Genomic DNA, 19437 nt, shown 5'->3' with positions numbered 1-19437 from the left:
ACCTTGCTGCCCACCGGCCGTTGCCATTTGCCTTTCCGTAAGTAAACATCATGTCGGCAAGCTGTATCACATCCACTACAAGGTGAGTCAGCAAGAGAAGTGCATCGGATACAACATTACCAATTACTACGACAGGAGAGGGCGCTGCTGCGTGACGTATAAGGAACAGTACCCTCTCTAGGAGGAAACCATGCATACTGTAGTTGTGGGTGCATAGTACAGCGCATATTAGACCACAGTCTCTGTAGGAAAGTATAATTGAATAAATGGTCTCTTGCATGTAAACCATGCATTTCAGGACGTAAGTCCATTAGACCTTTTTGTTCCGTATCCTCTCATCGATCAATCCCTAAAGTTCGTACACGGTGGAAAAAAACACCCTGTATTTAGTGAATGACAGTATTTCGAGCACAATAAATGTAATATAAACTATACAGGGTGTTACAAAAAGGTACGGCCAAACTTCCAGGAAACATTCCTCACACACAAAGAAAGAAAATGTGTTATGAGGACATGTGTCCGGAAACACTTACTTTCCATGTTAGAGCTCATTTTATTACTTCTCTTCAAATCAAATTAATCATGGAATGGAAACACACAGCAACAGCACGTACCAGCGTGACTTCAAACACTTTGTTACAGGAAATGTTCAAAATGTCCTCCGTTAGCGAGGATACATGCATCCACCCTCCATCGCATGGAATCCCTGTTGCGGTGATGCAGCCCTGGAGAATGCCGTATTGTATCACAGCCGTCCACAATACGAGCACGAAGAGTCTTTACATTTGGTACCGGGGTTGCGTAGACAAGAGCTTTCAAATGCCTCCATAAATGAAAGTCAAGAGGGTTGAGCTCAGGAGAGCGTGGAGGCCATGGAATTGGTCCGCCTCTACCAATACATCGGTCACCGAATCTGTTGTTGAGAAGCGTACGAACACTTCGACTGAAATGTGCAGGAGCTCCATCGTGCATGAACCACATGTTGTGTCGTACTTGTAAAGGCACATGTTCTAGCAGCACAGGTAGAGTATCCCGTATGAAATCATGGCGGTGAATCGAGAAAGTACAGTACATACTGACGAAACTAAAATGAGCTGTAACATAGAAATTAAGCGTTTCCGGACACATGTCCACATAACATCTTTGCTTTATTTGTGTGTGAGGAATGTTTCCTGAAAGTTTGGCCGTACCTTTTTGTAACACCCTGTATACGTCTGTATGGAGCCTACTATTGTACAGAAAAATTACCATACATACATACGACGTACGTTCGATGACAAAATAGTCTAGTGTACTGTAAACAGAAATTTGTTCAAATGGCTCTGAGCACTATGGACTTAACATCTGAGGTCTTCAGTCCCCTAGAACTTAGAACTGCTTGAACCTAACTAACCTAAGGACATCACACACATCCATGCCCGAGGCAGGATTCGAACCTGCAAACGTAGCATTCGCGCGGTTTCAGGCTGAAGCGCCCTGAATCGCTCGGTCACAGCGGCCGGCCAGAAATTTGTATTTAGGTAGTTAGTCAGTTATTTACTTATGTGATTATTTGAACAGTCTTTTCGAAATGATGTGGAAGACCTGGTATAGGCAAATATTTCCTTTGAGGAACACCAATATCTTTAAGTAAACATTAGATAGAAGATAAACTGCACCCATTTAATACAAATTAGCAAGCAGCAGCTTTTATTCAAGGTAACGGTGTTCCTCTTAATATACCAGGTTAAATTCAGCAATATAGTGACAATTTGTTTTTAATATAATTCACAGATTGTTTCTCTTAGTTGCTTTCTTTTGTTAACGTGTACCTTGACTCATTGCACATGCCTCATGTTTCTCCCTCTTGGTGTGATATACGGAACGCCAGTAATGAATTAATGAAATCGTTTGGATTCCAGTTACAGAAATCCTTTGCAACCTTTATATTATGGAATTTCATGGGCGGAACTATTCAGTGGAGGAAATTAGAAAATTGTGCGTTAACCAAAAAGCGGAATAAGTCGTAAACGAAATGCAGTTTCAGGCTGAAAAAAGCCCCAGAGCTTCACTGTAAATTCGAAGCATTTTCGCGCTATCCTTGCACAAGTTTCACTGGCATTTCTCGTCTTCTTTACGTTGACCCAGGAAACGGCAACAGTTACAAACTGATAAGTTTCAATGACAATTAGATATCAGACTCTAAGTGAAAAATTTGGCCAACTAATGATTATGACAGTTGAAGCACCCATCATGTAGCTGCCAAGTTACGACCTGTGCAAGTAACAGAATAATACAGCAACACAATAAACGCTTTAAAAATAACGATGGATAATGATGGACTTGTTTCAGCGGACATCACGTGGTCGCTGCTTACCTATATCGGACATATAAGGCCCAAGAACATCATCGGGACATGTTTTTTTACGAGTGTGATTTTTGGTTGATCACCAGAATCGTACACCGTTTAAGTCCTGCAATTAAGGAAATTTGACCAATTCGTTTGGTAGTTCACTGCTGCCAACGCTCTAAAACGAAATAAGATAAATGGATCTACGAAAAAAAGCCAGGAAAAAGCTGGAATAAAAGACGATGCATTACTGCGCAGTTTTATTTTTGCAATAATTATACTACGAGGGCAGTTCAATAAGTAATGCAACACATTTTTTTTCTGAAACAGGGGTTGTTTTATTCAGCATTGAAATACACCAGGTTATTCCCCAATCCTTTAGCTACACAACACTATTTATCAACGTAATCTCCATTCAATGCTACGGCCTTACGCCACCTTGAAATGAGGGCCTGTATGCCTGCACGGTACCATTCCACTGGTCGATGTCGGAGCCAACGTCGTACTGCATCAATAACTTCTTCATCATCCGCGTAGTGCGTCCCACGGATTGCGTCCTTCATTGGGCCAAACATATGGAAATCCGACGGTGCGAGATCGGGGCTGTAGGGTGCATGAGGAAGAACAGTCCACTGAAGTTTTGTGAGCTCCTCTCGGGTGCGAAGACTTGTGTGAGGTCTTGCGTTGTCATGAAGAAGGAGAAGTTCGTTCTGATTTTTGTGCCTACGAACACGCTGAAGTCGTTTCTTCAATTTCTGAAGAGTAGCACAATACACTTCAGAGTTGATCGTTTGACCATGGGGAAGGACATCGAACAGAATAACCCCTTCAGCGTCCCAGAAGACTGTAACCATGACTTTAACGGCTGAGGGTATGGCTTTAAACTTTTTCTTGGTAGGGGAGTGGGTGTGGCGCCACTCCATTGATTGCCGTTTTGTTTCAGGTTCGAAGTGATGAACCCATGTTTCATCGCCTGTAACTGTGGTGTCACCGCTAGACACCACACTTGCTAGGTGGTAACTTAAATCGGCCGCGGTCCTGTAGTACATGTCGGACCCGCGTGTCGCCACTGTGTATTCGCAAACCTAGCGCCACCACATGGCAGGTCACAAGACACGGACTTGACCTCGCCCCAGTTGTACGGACGACATAGCTTGCGACAAGACGTATCACGTCTTCCTCTCATTTGCCGAGAGACAGATTAAATAGCCTTCAGCTAGTCCATCGCTACTACCTAGCAAGGCGCCAGTTGTATCTGTTCTAATTGCTTACTACTATTCACGAGATGTATTTCAACAAGAAGAACATCATTAAAAGTTAAGTAATCTACCCAATACGTTCTTTTCTTTATAGTTTTTCATCCAGTCTCCTGTTTCAGAATTTACGCCCGTCTGCGTTAGTTTCGCGTGCACCTAGCCACTCATTGTGTCGAGACCTTAGGGAATCGACACAACAATATTTTGGCGACGAGGATGGGATGCCGCGCCCACGTTGCAGTCTTTGTGTTATATTTGCTCTAATTTGCTTGTGTCATGGCTTCGCCGCATTCTCCAGATGTACTGTCCGAATTTTTTCGCTTGCAGAATCAGCAGACGCAGGCGTTATTGGAAGCCCTTGGACAGCTCGTCCAGGGTCAACGTGCGCTGCAAACCGATGCGGCGGCAGCCGCTTCTTCGCTACCGCAGCCACACAACGCTGTCGCACCGCCATTTAGGCCCTTCGAGGCCACAACCGAAAGCTGGACTGAGTGGGCCAGCCAGTTCAACTTCCACCTCACTGCTTATGGAATTCAAGGTAAAGAGCGGCAGCCGTTTTTGCTTTCTTGTGTCGGTGTGTCTACCTACCGTGTGATAGTGAAATTGTTTCCCCGACGCGACGTAGCAACTCTGACCTACGAAGAAATTTTGTCTGCTTTGGATGCCTATTTCAAAGAAACAGTAAATGTAGTTGCAAAACGGTATACGTTTTTTCGTACAAAACGTACGGCCGGTCAGACTAACAGGGAGTGGGTAGCAACTTTGCAAGGCCTTACTAGAGACTGCGCGTTTGCCTGTGAATGTGGCCTCCCATATTCAGATACTATGGTGCGTGATGCAATTGCACAGAACGTTTCTGATGTTCGCATAAGGGAACAGATTTTGAAACTAGTTAATCCCTCCCTGCAACAAGTGATAGACATATTGGACAGGCAAGACACACTTGACTTTGCTCAGGAATCATTTGAAACTTCGCCAGCAGTGTGTCACATTAATCGGCCCGCCGGGCCCGCTGCACGGGACGCTAAGCGGCCCTCGCGCCCGACTTCGCTGCGGCCGCCTAGCTTGCAACCACGTGCGCCGCGTAAGCAAGCAAATGCATTGAAATCTTGCCCGCGGTGTGCCACTAGACATTCGCGTGACCATTGCCCGTCACGCCAAGCTATTTGCTTTTACTGTCAAAAGAAAGGACATGTACAAAGTGTTTGCCAGAAAAAGCTTAGATCAGACAATCACACAAATTCCAGGCCCTTTGCTTCGCGCCGGAATCGAACCCAGGACAATCAGGCTCGTGGACCTTCGCCCATGGACATTCATGTGGTTCATTCCCACCCGTCCAGTGACACTTTAGCTAACAGTGACTGTGTTCGTCCCACCCAAAGTGTGCGTCGACGTCGCCGGAAATCCCGTAAAGTTGCAAGTGCTTCTGGACCTGTATCAGTTCAAATTGCACGAGACAGTCGCTCTTGTCGTCAACAAGACAATAAACTTTTTGTGGACTTAGACTTTGCAGGAAAAGTGATACCATTCCAGCTCGATACCGGAGCTGCAGTTTCATTGCTCAATCACGACACGTACAAACAACTGGGCGCCCCGCCATTGCGTGCCGCAAATGTTACGTTAACTAGTTACTCAGGACAGCATATACCTGTGTTAGGACAGTGCAGCCTTATTGCAACATACAAGGGACAGACAAAACTTGTGTCATTTTATGTTCTTCGTTCCTCTAGTGCCGTGAACTTGTTTGGTTTAGATTTGTTTCAATTGTTTAATATGTCTATTGTAAATCAGGTCCTATCCGTGAATCAGACTGTGCCTTCCGCCAGTGTTTCTAGTCTTTGTGAAGAATTTGCAGACATTTTTGCACCGGGCCTTGGTTGCGCTAAGAACTATGAAGCGCATTTGGAACTGAACGACAACGCGCAACCGAAATTTTTCAGAGCGCGCAATGTTCCCCACGCATTGCGTGATGAGGTCGCACGAACATTCGCCGAATTAGAATCTCAAGGTGTAATTGAACGTGTGCAGGCTTCTCTCTGGGCCTCACCCTTAGTAATTTTGCCAAAACCTTCCGGAAAATTGAGACTTTGCGTGGACTTCAAAGCAACTGTGAATCCACAACTTGTGACTGCTACTTTTCCTTTGCCCCGCCCGGAAGATCTTTTTGACAAACTGTGCCCGGGACAGTATTTTTCAAAATTGGACCTAGCAGATGCGTACTTGCAGATACCTGTGGACGAAGAATCCCAGCGCGTCTTAGTGGTAAACACGCATCTTGGCTTGTATCGCTTCAAAAGACTGCCATTCGGGTGTGCATCCGCCCCTGCTTTATTTCAGCAATATTTACACACTATTTGTGCGTCGGTCCCTACTGCTGCGAACTATCTGGACGATATTGTGATCTCAGGAAAGACAGAAGCAGAACATTTGCAGAATCTCCGAACATTATTTCAGGTATTGCGTCAGAATGGTCTTCGCTTGAGGAAGGACAAATGTGTGTTTTTTGCTCGTGACTTACCGTACCTGGGGCATGTCGTAAATGCCCAAGGTATACATCCGAGTCCAGAGCACCTTCGTGCCATTCAGGACTTGCCGTCACCGCAGAACTTAAAACAGCTACAGAGTGTGCTGGGTAAGGTAAATTATTATTCAAAGTTTGTGCGCAATGCTTCTTCCATTTCAGCTCCGCTTCATCGCTTACGCCGTCAAGGTGTTCCGTTCGTCTGGACGACGGAATGCGAACGCGCCTTTCGCCAGTTGAAATCGGCGTTACTTTCCCATACTTGCCTTACGCCATTCGATCCCCGAAAACCCCTTTTGTTGATGGTAGATGCATCGGATTTCGGGATCGGTGCTGTGCTTGCGCACAAAGATGGCTCGCATGATCGCCCTATTGCCTTTGCGTCCAAATTGCTCTCCTCTGCGCAAAGAAATTATTCCCAAATAGAGAAGGAAGCTTTGGCTCTTGTGTTTGGTGTAACAAAGTTTCACGATTTCTTGTATGGTCGTCACTTTACCATCATCACGGACCACAAGCCTTTGACATCGCTTTTTCATCCGAACAAGCCGGTACCTCCACGTACAGCGCAGAAATTCATTCGCTGGTCACTTTTTCTCTCGCAGTACCGCTACGATATCTTGTATCGGTCCACTGCTAAGCACGGAAACGCTGATGCGTTGTCCCGTTTGCCTGTTGCTGAGGATACAGCATTCGATTCTTCCGAACTTGCTTGCATGTTCATTGATTCGGAAGCCGATGACGTGGTCGCATCGTTTCCGATTGATTTTCGTCGTGTCGCTACTGCCACAGCTGCTGACCCTGTCCTTGCTTCCGTTTTGCGTTTTGTTGCTACGCAATGGCCCTTGTCAAAGTCACGGATCGAGGATCCTTTGGTTCGCAGATTTTTTGCTCACAAGGAGAGACTTTTTGTACGACGTGGTGTTTTGTTGTTGCGTTCCGATAATGATCAATCCCGAGTCGTAGTCCCACGTTCGTTACAGTCCTCTGTCTTACGGCTTCTTCACCAAGGACATTGGGGTATAGTGCGAACTAAACAACTTGCTCGTCAGCACTGTACTTGGTTCGGAATCGATGCTGCGATTACGAATATGTGCTCCTCTTGCGTGGCGTGTGCCGAACAACAATCCGCACCGCCGCGGAAATTCTTTGCATGGCCGAAAGCCACTTCCCCTTGGCAACGCTTGCACATCGATTTTGCTGGTCCATTCTGGAATGCTCGATGGTTGGTTGTGGTCGATGCTTTCAGTAATTTTCCTTTCGTTGTCCGGATGTCTTCCACGACGTCTTCTGCCACCATCCAAGCCTTGTCTGCTATCTTTTGCATTGAAGGTCTTCCGCAGACTATTGTTTCCGACAATGGCCCACAATTCATGTCCGCAGAATTTCAGTCATTCTGCCAGGCCAATGGTATTCAACATCTGACATCCGCGCCGTTTTCGCCTCAGTCAAACGGTGCCGCTGAACGATTGGTCCGGACTTTCAAGTCGCAGATGTTGAAGTTGAAAGAGTCGCATTCTCGGGAGGACGCTTTGTTGCTCTTTTTGTCTTCATATCGCTCTCAGCCTCGCGATGGTCGCTCGCCGGCTGAGTTGCTTCATGGTCGTTCTCATCGAACTTTGATGTCTTTGCTGCATCCGCCACATCAGGTTCCTGTGCTGCGGCAGTCTCCTGCTTTTGCTCCTGGCGACGTTGTCTATTATCGCAACTATCGCGGTTCACAGCGTTGGCTCGCAGGGCGCATTCTTCGCTGCCTCGGCCGCGCGATGTATTTGGTTTTGGGGGCCTCTGGTGAGGTGCGTCGGCATCTCAATCAGCTGCGCCTCTGTCGTCGCCTGGGTTCTGCCGCTCCCCGTCTGCTTTCAGCGACGGAGCCGTCCGGTCAGCGCCTTGGGGACCCATCTACTGGCTCGCCTCATCCCCAGGTGTTACCGACGATGCCTTCCATTTTGCCCCATGGCGTCGCGCCGCCGCCGGCGCCGCCCGCGGTGGACGCGTCGCTGCAACCGCCTGGCGCCTCCCTGGGTCACGCGCCGCCGCTTGCTTCCCGTGACCAGCCGTCCTCCGCCATGGACCTCTTGCCCGCTCCGGACCAGATGTCGTCTTCGCCCGTCGGGTGCTCCGACCACATGGAGGTCGACCCTTCTGTCTCATTACGTGCGCATACACCTCATGTTGACGTGCACCCTGGACTAGGTTTGCAGGCGTTTCCTAGCTCCCCTCGGACCGAATGGCCGGGTGCGGGTGGCACAGCCTCGCCTGTTGTTAGGCTCCCCACCTCATCGCATACGTCAACATGGGGTCCTCCCCACGGCGGGCGGAAGCCTTATCTCACGACCGTTCGCCGATTTGCGGGGGAGGAATGTGGTGTCACCGCTAGACACCACACTTGCTAGGTGGTAACTTAAATCGGCCGCGGTCCTGTAGTACATGTCGGACCCGCGTGTCGCCACTGTGTATTCGCAAACCTAGCGCCACCACATGGCAGGTCACAAGACACGGACTTGACCTCGCCCCAGTTGTACGGACGACATAGCTTGCGACAAGACGTATCACGTCTTCCTCTCATTTGCCGAGAGACAGATTAAATAGCCTTCAGCTAGTCCATCGCTACTACCTAGCAAGGCGCCAGTTGTATCTGTTCTAATTGCTTACTACTATTCACGAGATGTATTTCAACAAGAAGAACATCATTAAAAGTTAAGTAATCTACCCAATACGTTCTTTTCTTTATAGTTTTTCATCCAGTCTCCTGTTTCAGAATTTACGCCCGTCTGCGTTAGTTTCGCGTGCACCTAGCCACTCATTGTGTCGAGACCTTAGGGAATCGACACAACAGTAACAATCTTTGACAAGAAATTGTCACCCTCAGCCACATGACGAGCAAGCAATTCCGCACAGATGGTTCTCCTTTGCTCTTTATGGTGTTCGGTTAGACAACGAGGGACCCAGCGGGAACAAACCTTTGAATATCCCAACTGGTGAACAACTGTGACAGCACTACCAACAGAGATGTCAAGTTGAGCACTGAGCTGTTTGATGGTGATCCGTCGATCATCTCGAACGAGTGTGTTCGCACGCTCCGCCATTGCAGGAGTGACAGCTGTGCACGGCCGGCCCGCACGCGGGAGATCAGACAGTCTTGCTTGACCTTGCGGCAATGATGACACACGCTTTGCCCAACGACTCACCGTGCTTTTGTCCACTGCCAGATCACCGTAGACATTCTGCAAGCGCCTATGAATATCTGAGATGCCCTGGTTTTCCGCCAAAAGAAACTCGATCACTGCCCATTGTTTGCAACGCACATCCGTTACAGACGCCATTTTAACAGCTCCGTACAGCGCTGCCACTTGTCGGAAGTCAATGAAACTATACGAGACGAAGCGGGAATGTTTGAAAATATTCCACAAGAAATTTCCGGTTTTTTCAACCAAAATTGGCCGAGAAAAAAAATGTGTTGCATTACTTATTGAACTGCCCTCGTACTAAATAAGGAAGTCAGCGGCTATTCTTAAATACCAAAGCACATAAAACCAATAATATTTCAGAGTTAAACTGGCTACATTGCTCCTGAAGAGTAGGCAGAAACAAGAATTAATTTATATTTTCTTAAATGGGAATCTTCTGGAGATTACAGTAGTATTAACACTGTTGAAGCGTAACATTATTTGAGTTATATATCCTGGATAGCATGGTAACAATAGAACTGCATTTTTAAATTTCAAAATGGATGGTATGCCATACTATACTTTTTAATTCAAAAATAATTTGTATTCATGAAACCTATATGTTATAGGGTCCACTGCTTCACCCAAATCATCCGTGTACTGTAGTGAGGTCGACACCTTAGTAACCTACTGTACTGAATAGAAGTTTGCTGTTCCTCTGTTCAATTCAGTCTTTGGCACATTGTTTATTGCAGCTATGAAACGTACGACTTTTGTTTCATCCTGCATAAACTAAGGTGTGTTTTGCTTAGAACTGCTTCCTTGATTTTTGAGAAACTGCGATACTTTGCTGATGTGAGCTATGTTGCTAAGGCGTTTGCAGTAACGCTCTAACTGTTTATGCAATTCCAGAAAAAAAATTATTACACCGGGAAAGACGACATCGATTTTGATGCGATGATGGCATATGACACCTGGGGGATAACAGATATACTGATAACGATTTCAGTGTCGTCCGCCAACAAGTAGCGTACCAGAGCGTCATCTGTGTCTACCCTTTAATAGGGAATGCTCACAGCCAGAAGGCTTGTTTTGGCACAAACGTGTGAAGCAAGCAGTCAGCCATGCCACAGACACACGTGTTCTTCCTACAGCCAACGAAGAGAGTATGAAAGGGGCCAAATTGTGGCCTTCCGAGTGGCGGGGTGGTCCTTTCGGATAATTGGAACACAGGTTGGCCATGCTGCGTCGCTTGTGCGACGATGCTGATATCAGTGGTCTCATGAACATTCACACACCCGTAGACAATGTTCTGAACGTGCACGCACCACAGATATCCTATAGATAGTCGTACTGTAAGGTCAGCAGTGGCAGTTCGTACAGATAACAGCACAGATAAGAGGGCTTGTGAGCAGAGACGTGTCAACACGAACTGTTGCGAACCTGTTAGCAGTGGGACTACGGGCACGCTCACCTCTAACCCGTCTTCCACGCACACCACAGCATCGACGTCCACGACTCGACTGGCGCTGTCAGAGGATCAGTCCGCAGCTCGTGGTCTCGCGGTTGCGTTCTCGCTTCCCGAGCACGGGGTTCCGGGCTCGATTCCCGGCGGGGTCAGGGATTTTCACCTGCCTCGAGATGGCTGGGTGTTTGTGTTGTCCTCATCATTTCATCATCATTCATGAAAGTGGCGAGATTAGCAATTTGTACGGGTGCTGATAACCGCGCAGTTGAGCGCCCCACAAATCAAACATCATCATCATCAGAGAATCACTTGGAAGATGGAATGGCGCGCCGTGGTCTTCAGCATGAAAGCAGATTCTGCCTGGATGCAAACGATGGTCGTTTGCGAGTACTATGTAGATCTGGTAAGTGCTGTCTCGTAGAGTGTATTCTTACACGACACACTGGCCGCATCCCAGGCCTCTCGTTCACGTTTGGTGTTTCTGGAGGGGACGCTAACCAGCGCTCCGTACGTGGAGAATGTTGTTACACACTTTCCTTTGCCATTCTTGCAACAGGAAGGTGAGGTGTTGTTCGAAGACGATAAAGGACGCCCACACACTTCCCATGAAACTCAACATGTCTTGCAAGACGTTTAGCAACTTCCTTGGCCAGCGTGATACCCGGACTTACCTCCAATGGAGGACTTGTGGGATATGACCGAACGAGAAATGACTCGTGAGACTCGTCAGCCGGCAACTCTTTCAAAACTACGTGAACAGGCCGAGCAGGTAAGACAAATTTATCACAGTACAGTATTCGCCATTTGTACGATCGAGTGGATGCCAGAGTCAGCGCCTGCATTGGCGCCCGTGGAGGCTACACCACTTGGTAATTTGGGTGTTTCAGCATAGGTCGATACCTGGTACCTCAAAACCGCTTGTCCTATTGATCCGTAAATGTAACAATTTCATGTACTCCATATACACTACTGGCCATTAAAATTGCTACACCACGAAGATGATGTGCTACAGACGCGAAATTTAACCTACAGGAAGAATATGTTGTGATATGCAAATGATTAGCTTTTCAGAGCATTCACACAAGCCTGGCGCCGGTGCCGACATCTACAACGTGCTGACATGAGGGAAGTTTCCAACCGATTTCTCATACACAAACAGCAGTTGACCGGCGTTGCCTGGTGAAACGTTGTCGTGATGCCTCGTGTGAGGAGGAGAAATGCGTACCATCACGTTTCCGACATTAAAAGGTTGGATTGTAGGCTACAGAGATTGCGGTTTATCCCATCGCGACATTGCTGCTCGCGTCGGCGACATCCAATGACTGTTAGCAGAATATGTAATCGGTGGGTTCAGGAGGGTAATACGGAACGCCGTGCTGGATCCCAACGGCCTCGTATCACTAGCAGTCGAGATGACAGGCATCTTATCCGCATGGCTGTAACGGATCGTGCAGCCACGTCTCGATCCCTGAGTCAGCAGATGGGGACGTTTGCAAGACAACAACCATCTGCACGAACAGTTCGACGACGTTTGCAGCAGCATGGACTATCAGCTCGGAGACCATGGCTGCGGTTACCCTTGACGCTGCATCACAGACAGGAGCGCATGCGATGGTGTACTCAACGACGCACCTGGGTGCACGAATGGCAAAACGTCATTTTTTCGGATGAATCTCGGTTCTGTTTACAGCATCATGATGGTCACATCCGTGTTTGGCGACATCGCGGGAAGCGTGTATTCGTCATCGCCATACTGGCGTATCATCCGGCGTGATGGTGTGGGGTGCCATTGGTTACACGTCTCGGTCACCCCTTGTTCGCATTGACGGCACTTTGAACAGTGGACGTTACATTTCAGATGTGTTACGACCCGTGGCACTACCCTTCATTCGATACCTGCGAAATCCTACATTTCAACAGGATAATGCACGCCCGCATGATGCAGGTCCTGTACGGGCCTTTCTGGATACAGAAAATGTTAGACTGCTGCCCTGGCTTGCACATTCGCCAGATCTCTCACCAATTGAAAACGTCTGGTCAGTGGTGGTTGAGCAACTGGCTCGTCACAATACGCCAGTCACTACTCTTGATGAACTGTGGTATCGTGTTGAAGCTGCATGGGCAGCTGTACCTGTACACGCCATCCAAGCTCTGTTTGACTCAATGCCCAGGCGTATGAAGGCCGTTATTACGGCCAGAGGTGGTTGTTCTGGGTATTGATTTCTCGGGATGTATGCACCCAAATTGCGTGAAAATGTAATCACATGTCAGTTCTAGTATAATATATCTGTCCGTTTATCTTCTGTATTTCCTCTTGGTGTAGCAGTTTTAATGGCTAGTAGTGTACGTTGTTGCAACAATTAATCTTGAGTGAATTGGAAACTCTAAAACAGTGAATTCTTTTTTTCTGGAAGTGTGTTTCAATTATGTTTTCGGTCTTGTGTATGTGTATGCTTTTTAATTCAATGTAATAATAAATTTTCATGTGATGTTAAAGCGTGATTTGAAATCTTAGATCAATGCACATATTTTTGCTTTAATCAACATTGATATTAATGCTTTCCTACAGTCAAGAACGGGAATGACAGAAAAAAACCAAATTATTGTAAAAAAAAGCTATACTTCCAGACACCAGCTAAATCACTCATTTGCCAGCTAAATGATGTTAAAACGAAACCAGAGTTAGCCCTAAAAGAGCTAGCTTGGCAAGTGTGTTAGCCACTCCGATCCTGATTTGAAGCAAAATTTCGTAAACTATATTACACATAACTGGTTTTATTTGCAAACGGAAGACACCGGTTTCTGCTGCGAGGAAGACTAATGACGGCCATTACTCACGTAAGGCATGTGGCAGGTGAGTACCTGTTGGCCGAGCGGCTCTCGTCTCTGTAGAAATAGCCGCAAGAGTGGAGGTGCCGTGCATTGGCTGCGGTGCGGCGCTGTCGAAACTGTTTGCTTCCGTGTGCTAACAGCGGCCCGCCGCTAATTTCGGACCCGTCCCGAACAGAGGCCCCGCTGCGTAAACAGACCGTCGCGTTGACTCTTAAATTCATGTGACAGGCGACACAGCCAGCTGCTGTCTGCTGTTGACTCACGCCGTCTCGCCACTACCGATGTAGCTGCAAACAAATAAAGAAGACAAGAAGAACGCGGAAGTTGGAGGAGCAGGGTGACGGAAAATGATAAGCGATTCACTACGAAACACATTTATTCCGCATGTTTCCTCTTGCCTATACTATCTGGTTTCTTGTGAGGTCTCTACCGTAGCCGGCTGTTAGACTTCATTACACAGGTCGTATTTCATGGATCCCACGGAGAGTGGTCTCTGGGATACGGAAAGAGGGCATAACTATAAATTTAATTTAAGTGCAATACAGTGAAATGACTTTGCACGTTTGTATTATGGGAGTAATCCTCGTTGAAAATGTCAAAACATCGATTTTTTTGTTTAAAATGTTCTCTGGGATGTCTGTCGTAGTGTTCACTTCAAGTTCGTCAGAAACTACGTTATCTACTTTACTGGCCATTAAAATTGCTACACCTAGAAGAAATGCAGATGATAAACAGGTATTCATTGGACAAATATATTATACTAGAACTAACATGTGATTACATTTTCACGCAATTTAGGTGCATAGATCCTGAGAAATCAATACCCAGAACAACCATCTCTGGCCGTAATAATGGGCCTTAATACGCCTGGGCATTGAGTCAAACAGAGTTTGGATGGCGTGTACAGGTACAACTGCCCATGCAGTTTCAACACGACACCACAGTTCATCAAGAATAGTGACTGACGTATTGTGACGAACCATTTCCTCGGCCGCCATAGACCAGACGTTTTCAATTGTGAGAGATCTGGAGAATGTGGTGGCCAGGTCAGCAGTCGAACATTTTCTGTATCCAGAAAGGGCCGTACAGGACCTGCAACATGCAGTCGTGCATTATGCTGCTGAAATATAGGGTTTCGCAGAGATCGAATGAAGGGTAGAGCCACGGGTAGTAACACATCTGAAATGTAACGTCCACTGTTCAAAGTGCCGTCAATGCGAACAAGGGGTGACCGAGACGTGTAACCAATGGCACCCCACACCATCACGCCGGGTGATACGCCAGTATGGCGATGACGAGTACACGCTTCCAATGTGCGTTCACCGCGATGACGCCAAACACGGATGCGACCATCATGATGCTGTAAACAGAACGTGGATTCATCCGAAAAAATGACGTTTTGCCATTCGTGCACCCAGGTCCGTCGTTGAGTACACCATCGCAGGCGCTTCTGTCTGTGATGCAGCGTCAAGGGTAACCGCAGCCATGGTCTCCGAGCTGATAGTCCATGCTGCTGCAAACGTCGTCGAACTGTTCGTGCAGATAGTTGTTGTCTTGCAAACGTCCCCATCTATTGACTCAAGGATCGAGACGTGGCTGCACGATCCGTTACAGCCATGCGGGTAACATGCCTGTCATCTCGACTGCTAGTGATACGAGGCCGCTGGGATCCAGCACGGCGTTCCGTATTACCCTCCTGAACCCACCGATTACATATTCTGCTAACAGTCATTGGATCTCGAACAACGCGAGCAGCAATGTCGCGTTACGATAAACCGCAATCGCGATAGGCTACAATCCGACCTTTATCAAAGTCGGAATCTTGATGGTACGCATTTCTCCTCCTTACACGAAGCATCACAACAACGTTTCGCCAGGCAACGCCGGTCAGCTGCTGTTTGTGTATGAGAAATTGGTTGGAAACTTTCCTCATGTCAGCTCGTTGTAGGTGTCGCCACCGGCGCCAACCTTGTGTGAATGCTCTGAAAAGCTAATCATTTGCATATCATAGCATCTTCTTCCTGTAGGTTAAATTTCGCGTCTGTAGCACGTCATCTTCCTCGTGTAGCAATTTTAATGGCCAATAGTGTAGTAACAAGTCGATTGGTGAGAAAGTGTCTCTGAAAACCATTCATAGCGGGAAAAAAATAGTCGACATCACGGCCAGTGTGGCAACATGTAATGCCTAACAGTCATTACAGAAACTTTCGAACTTGAGATCGGACCAGCCTGTTACAACTTCTGCACAAAAGCGGACGAACAGCTTATGACAGCGGATGACGGAAGCTGCCAAGGAGTCCCGCATGACCTCCTTTTGGATCTAGATGGATAGTTCTATGGTCCAGGCATGGCTGACTAGAGATATGTTTAACTTAACTAGAAAAAAAAACGCGTTTTTCGCGACACCAAATTCTTTAGATTGGCGGGAAACATAACTTGCCAGTGGTACATACGATATCGGTCGCAATTAGATATCGGCATTCCAAAATTGAACACTATCGACGTACGTAGTCGTTTTGCAATATCACCAAAACTCTGTTTTGTCTCTATTTTTTTGGGTGAAGGAAATGAGAATAGTTTCAACACGTCACAGTTTTGTTAGAAATTAATGTTTTTCAATTATCCTTTGTATGCTGACAGAAAATATTTTGAAAATTTCTTACACAAAATTGTTTTGTTTCAGGTCAAACAGGAGGGCTTCGGGAATTCCCGCCAATGACCAACGTTCCAGATGCAAGGAGTCCTTTCAGCTGAGCAGCGATCACAGGGAGCGTCCGATGTGGACCCAAAAATTATTTCCAAAGGATAAAAGTGTAAGGAATACAACTATATCATCAGATGTAGCATCAGTTTTTAGTTTACCTAAAAAATCACGAGAGCCGCCTATTTTAATGCACTCAAAGAGGAGTGCCTCCATAATCCTAACTGTAAAATAACTTAAAGCATTATACGTGACAGTTTCTGTAAAAATGCTCTTCAGTGAAGAAGAAAGATTTAACTAGAAGGAAGTTCCTTAATTCAGTCTTGAATTCCACTATATTATTTACATGCCATTTAATGTGCTCTGCTTGTCAAATGCATGAGTATCTGTGTAAATGACTCCTTACTGTACTAATGATAGCCCATTGAATTCCTGGTAGAGATGTTTTTGATCTTATAGTTAATGTTCTGTAATTTATGTTTCTTACTAAGTTTTGACGAAAGAGAAATGTTGGAAATGACAAAGGACTTAAATGAACTGTTGTGCCACAACCTAGCTTTTGTAATGAACTACCCAGCATCCTTTCAGCAGAATGGCATCATAGAGAAAAATCTATCAGTTCAAAGGCCGGCTGTTATGGAGTAAGCGAGTACGTGTGGAACACAAGAACACTCATTTAGCGTGCTGACGCTGCAGAGCATGCCAGCCTGGGTGAACTGACTGTACAGGAAAACCAAGACGAATAAGGACAGCAAGGGGGGATCTGATGTGTAGCGGTCATAGGGAGCGTCCAATGGGGACACAAAGACGATTTCCTGGGAATAAAAGTGTAAGGAATACGAGTGTATCATCAGATGTAGCATCACTTTTCATTTTACCTAAAAAGCCTTACAGCTGGGCACTCCAGCATGTTATGATTTCCAAGCTGAAGTATTACTGTGGGGAAAACACTACCCAGCAAGACTCATATACAACCTCTGACAATAAAAGTTGTAAGGTGGCAGAATAAATGAAGATCAACCTCGCACCTTACGTAAGAGTTTTATACATCGTAATGGGAAGGTGAATATGACACCTAACGTACTTCGGCAGTAATGAGCAGATTTGCCTATAAGTATGTAATGCAAAAGGGATGACACTCAATCGACGGTATTAACACACCACTCCTATATAATGCATGTCAGTGAGCAGAAGTTGAAACAAGCAGCGAGAGGAGACATTTTGTGTGGAAGCCAGCATGGGCAGATGCATAGGCCACGCCCTGGGAGGCACCACAGAAAACGTAAGGGGGGGCGTCCCGTGGCAGGTCAGTGACCGGACAGGTGATGCATACTGCAGGGCTAATAACGGGCTACCAGAAATAGGACAGAAAGAAGCTTTACAAAACTGTGTTTCGGAATGCCAAAGAGATACGAACAAAACTAGTGACATATTCGATCACGTGAACTGCAAGTGGTACACACGTGATAGATACATGTAACGTTTTAGGCGTCTGGAGCAGGCACAAAACGTCCGATTGGCGGAAACGCACCAGGAAGGAGTAAAGTGTGTCCACTGTAAACTCGAGCGACCTTGGGTAACCTTTTCTCAACTTGTCACAAAACTAACCATCCTCTGTAGACTTGATTGTCATTCTAAAAATAGTACAGAACTTTGAACCAGAATCGGGTGATTTATCGTAGTATTGGCCTAGATCATAATATAATCGTAAGAGCAATTTTGTAACGAAACTTCTAGTTAAAATTTAATATTGTTATGTTTAGGATTATTTAACTTTCTGCGAGTTATAATTTAATACTGTTGTGTTTAGGAGTAGTTCACTTTCAGAGGCCGAGTGCGTCATTTTGACAACTGTCTTAACATTGTCACATTGTAAACTGTGTAAAAGCATGTATTTTCGTGACAAAATTGCAATATTAAACAATGTCATAACAGCTTACACAGTTGTGTTCAGTCATAGAATAAGAAACCACCTAACCATAACCTTACACGTTCTGTGAATGAAGTCAGAACGGTCGATTCTCATAACCCTGCACCTGCGTAGCGACCGCTGTTGACAACCTGTCCCCACCGTAGTTGAGCATCGCGTGTGTTTCGCGTTAGACCTGTTGGACGAAGGGCCTGTGTCTGCGAACAGGATGATGAACGAGCAAAGGATCAATTTAAAGCTTTGTTTTAAGCTTGGAAAGACACTGAAAGAAACGCATGCAATGCTGGTACATGTTTATGGGGATCAAGCACAGTCCATAAAGTGTGTGTACGAATGGTTAACCTGTTTTCGAGGAGGTCGTGAGATTGTTTTTGACAATCCCCGTAGCGGACGACCGGCGACCGCCGTCAATGACGAAAACATCGAGAAAGTGAGGACATTAATCACGAACGACCGTCGATTAACTGTGTGCATGATAGCGGATGAAATGCAGATGAATCGTGAATCCGTGCGACAAATCCTTACCCTGGAGTAAGGAAGGAGGAAAACGTGTTGTCGGCTTGTGCCACATCACTTGACTGACGATCAGCAGCAGGCACGTTTAGAGGCTTCACGGGATTATGCCGAAACAGTGGATGCGACACCCAATTTCTTGAACCGTATTGTCACTGAGGATGAAACCTTGTGTCTCCGGTACGATCCTGAAACGAAACGGTAAAGCATGGAATGGAGTTCTCCGACATCACCTCGTCGGAAAAAGGCCAGAACCGAAAAATCACGCATGAAAACGAGCTCATCCACATCTTCGATAGTTGTGGCATTATCCACAAGGAATTTCTTCCTAGTTTCTTGTTCATGACAACGCTCACCCACGTACAGCCAATGTTGTCAAACAGTCCCTGGCAGAAAAGGGGGTGGTGCAACTTGAACATCCACCATACTCGCTGGATCTCAATCCTCCAGACTTCTTCCGATTCCCTCGACTCAAAATCGCTTTGAAAGGAAAGAGGTTTACGATATTTCTGACACCCAACGAAATGTGACGAGACTTTTGAACACCATACCAAAGGAAGACTTCGTGCAAAGTTTCCAGGACATGTATTGGAGAGCTCTGCGGTGCATAGTTATGGAGTTATGGGAGGTGACTATTTCGAAGGACAGTAAGGTAGCTGTAGTTCATAGTTCATCTCCCTTAATAGGACTATTCATCAAACTTTATTGTTCGAGGTTCTA

This window comes from Schistocerca nitens, chromosome 8 (genome assembly GCF_023898315.1).
Source record: "Schistocerca nitens isolate TAMUIC-IGC-003100 chromosome 8, iqSchNite1.1, whole genome shotgun sequence".
In the NCBI taxonomy this organism is placed as follows: Eukaryota; Metazoa; Arthropoda; class Insecta; order Orthoptera; family Acrididae; genus Schistocerca; species Schistocerca nitens.
This window is presented reverse-complemented; position numbering follows the sequence as displayed.